This window comes from Lampetra planeri, chromosome 74, assembly GCF_965212315.1.
Source record: "Lampetra planeri chromosome 74, kcLamPlan1.2.h2, whole genome shotgun sequence".
In the NCBI taxonomy this organism is placed as follows: Eukaryota; Metazoa; Chordata; class Hyperoartia; order Petromyzontiformes; family Petromyzontidae; genus Lampetra; species Lampetra planeri.
The window spans coordinates 3,090,489-3,094,823 of NC_136179.1; positions in this window are offsets into that span (position 1 = coordinate 3,090,489).

Consider the following 4,335-nt stretch of genomic DNA (forward strand, 5'->3'; position numbering starts at 1 on the left):
GTGAGCGTCGTAACAGCAGCGGTGTTATTGAGTCAAAAGTACGCTATCGGCCGCAAGGATGTTTAGCGTTTAGTTTTAGATTTTGTTAACTGCTAAAACAAGAACGACACTCGCGTCTAACCGAGATGCAAAAAATACCGCTAATTTGACGACGAACACGTTTAAGAGTTTATCCGCGAAAATAGACACTTACTTGGAGATTCACGGTATATCGATGTCTGGAACCCGTCTGAAGATGTCGCCACGAACTCTCCCGACGCAAAGTCGCCTAACTGTCGACACAGCAATTGTGCTCGCCAGGCTGCGTTGTCTATCGGTTGAAGGGCGATCAGCAGAGCGACGAGTCGAGCGTCCAACCTCATCAAGTTCCCTCTCGAAATGGCATTGAGCTCTGCTTCTGAGCCGACTTATAACTCCCCCCCTAGGATCCAATCCTTTGTCTTTCAGGATATTTGCATTCGATTGTTAATTTTTGAAGGCACAATCCGCATGGCTATTAACATACCGAAGGGTAATGTGCCCATTGTGCTTCATGCATGAATATGTAAGTACATCTCAGTGTGTAATTGTGCGCTTATTTTGAATAAATGGAAAAACATTGTCCTCGATTTAAAGTGAATGCAGAGAAATTAGCATGTAACTTTAGAAAAGGAAGAGAGCGGCCTTCTCGACGAGGGAGTGAAACCAAATAGGTAATATTCTTTTACAGCGTTACAATGGATAGGTTGTAGTTCATAGGTTATAATACAGTATTATGTTTCACTATGATAGAGCTTAACATGTGAGAGTATACAATATCAGAGTTGATTAAATGCGACGATCAAGGGCCTCAATCGGGTGAGTTTGATCAGAGGATTTAATCAAAGGCGTCATCCCATCACGGAACACCACCTCCCTGCGTATATCACAGCAACAGAAGCAACTACAGCAGCAACAACAGCAGCGACAACAACAGCAGCAACATCACATTTCGAGGGCGACGCAGCTACTTCCGATTCTGCTGCCCAGCTGTTTGTAGTCGGGACCTGCTCTCGCAGGACCCCACACGTCTTTGGAAATTATTGCGATGATGAGGTCTGAGCTGAGAATTAAGTCACTCAAGATTACTTTGTTTAACCATAACTTTAGGTAGGTTAGTGTCATCGGGGCTCTGTGAATACTACTCATGAATGAAATAACACTCCTGTATGACCGACATTGTACTAATTTTGGTTGATCGAGTAGAACAAGGCACGTGCCACGTCCAGACGAATTCTTATCAACAACAGTGTCCTTAAATATGATGCTAAAATAAATGTTAACACTGGATTAAACGTGCACCTCTTAACCCCTCCCTCGCATTTACGACTAATGATGTGCATTTGCACATAACATACATTCAAGCACAGTAAAATGCTAATACGACCATATTGTTATTCTAAAATTTGAATGCGATTCGATTTAACATATAATTTACATACATATGTGTAGAGTGCGATTTTAATACTTTTAATGAGATTTAAATACCGTAATTCCGTTAATGGTGCTATAAATTATAAAACCAGTTAATACTTTTTTGTCGTTTAATGTTTAGTGTTATTGTTTATGTGTTATCAATTTACATGTTTTTTAAGTACAGGTGATTCCCGGTATACTTCGGTTTTCTGGACCTGAATGTTGCGAAACGATTCATAACGAGGACCTTTCCCCACCGGAGCGCACGGGCTAATTTAGGGTTTGTGCGATTATTTTACATATCCATACTGAATATTGCGATTTGATGCCATTGAGATGGAACATTCATCCAATAGTGGACAGCTTGATCCTAATACCACCAAAGTGTTATTCAAATAATTTTAATCCCATCCTGATCCTGCACCTTCCGTTTCACATATCCCACCATTGGTTCGCACGTGCATATTACATACATACATGTTACATGCATACATGTTACATACAGACATGTTACATACTCACGAGCATAGTGAGATTCTTAGAGAAACACGTTGTGAAGCTAATAATTCGAATGAGACTCGAATATGACACTTCAATGTATGGTGTTCTAATCTATAACACTAGTTTATGATGTTATTTCATAGCGTTATAATATATCGCTCATAGTTAATATTGTTAGAGTTCACAACATTATAGTTTACTATAACACTAGTTTGTAGTGTTATTTTAAAGCGTTACAATGTATAGCTCATAGTTTAAAGGTTATATTGTTAGAGTTTATAATGTTAGAGTATGCAATGTGAGTTTACAATTTGAGAGTTTGTGGACGTGCCCTGTTCTCGTGGGACCCGACACGGATTTGTAAATAATTGCTATGATCATGTCTGAGCTGGGATGAGCGACGAATGTTTACTTTGATTAATCATAACTGTGTGTAGGTTAGTGCCATCGGGGCTTAGTGAATACTACTCATGAATGAACTCATACTTCTTTCGGATAGAAATTGAAATCATGTTGGTAGAACAAGTCGCCTGCCTTTTCTAGACGAATTGTTATCTTCAAGTGCGTCCGTAAATATATTGCTAAAATACACAGCATAGGGAAGGTTGCTTTGTTGGGGAGATGTAGTTTGGGTAAGGCGCTGTGACCGGTTGATGACACGGATTCTGAAACAATGGAGTTAAACACTCGCTGCTTGGCCCCGTCGACAGCAGCGAAGGCTGTCATATACCGCCCCATTTACGAGTTGGCTGTATGATGTGTATAGTTGAAGGTGCTAGGTGTTGTTTTCTTCTAACAGCAACTAACGTGCGTGTGTTGCCTGTTTTTACGATCTGTCCATTGATGTTGTTCTTTTTATTGCGGCATTTTTTGTTGAGTTCTGTCACTTGAGTGTTGCAGTTTGTTTAAGAATTCGTCACGTGAGCGTGGTGTTTTGCTTGTGGGAATTTCTCTTTGTCACAATTTGTGATCGTTATAATGATTGTAACGATTCATAATCTCATGAATTTATAATGGGTTTGTGCGTGTAACATGTTATTGCTAGGAACATTATAAAATAAAGAACGGACGAACATTTGTTAAAAATAAGTTTTTATTCATCTGCAATCATTTTAACGTCAAAACTCGAAGAGAATATTTATTTTGTCATATGTTCACACATTTCCAAGAATCGCCGAGCTTCGGGAGTGAGCACATACAGACGCGTAGAGACCACACTTGCAATATAATCACTCTAACATCAGTAACCAAAATCCGATCTGGTACATGGTCTCCGCTTGGTCTGGATTGTATCTGTCATCACTCCGGAGACAAATACGAGGCATGGTTTGGCCAGCCACCACCTCGTTTGCCAAAACGACTTTAATAGCTGCTCTCAAACAACAATGTCACCAATAGTGGTTCATGGGCTAGGGTGTTAAGCGGACAATTAGTCGTTTTGGGCAAGGCGTATGAGATAATACACACCTCTGTTATCCCATGAACACAATACACAGCATCGGGAAGGCTGACTTGTTGCGGAGATGTAGTTTGGGGAAGGCGCTATGACTGGAGTTCGGCGATGTGACTGGGTGATCACACGGATTCCGAAACACAGCGGAGACGATACAGTCCACTGCACTCCATCTCCCCACATGGACCTCGACATTCTCAGTTTAAAAAAAATGAACATGTATTTTAAAAATAAGTTTTTGAAATCATGTGTATTGTTTATATGTAAAAATGTGTGATTGTTATATTCTTTGCTTGTGTGTATGTGTCGGGGTCGCTGGCCCCCGAAGTCCCTCCATGCTCCGTGCGTGTGGCAGGGGCCCCGCCCGACGGCTCCCCTCCCTGGTCCGTCCCTCCGCGAGCTCGTGTGAGAGGCATAGCTCGCCGCCCGCTCTCGTTCACCTGCAAACGCTGCGTTGTCTCTCCACGGCTCACGCGCTATTAAACGGGGGTCAGGGGTCGGAGGGCGAACGACGCTGCCCTCACACTGCGCGAGTCCCGGCGGCGACAGACGGAGCGGGGACCTGCGGGCGCACCGACCCCTTCCCCCACACTACGAGCGCACACACCTGCACACACGCGACACCCACTCGTGCGCCGCTCTACGCAGCGCTCACTCACGTGGCGAACTACTGTGTACACACGCGCACCCACACACGCCGCTCCGCGCACTCCAACTCAACTCACGTTATGATCGCGCACCTGTATCACACACGGAGTGAACCCACGCGACACCCGCTCTCGCGCCGCTCTGCGCAGCGCTCCCCCGAGGCGAGCCGCAGCACTACACTCACCCCTGACTACTCGCGTTATGATCGCGCACCTGTATCGCGCACGGGGCGGACGCACGCACCCACACGCAGCTCCCCACGCGACACACTGCTCAACAAGATCACGCGAGACCACGCT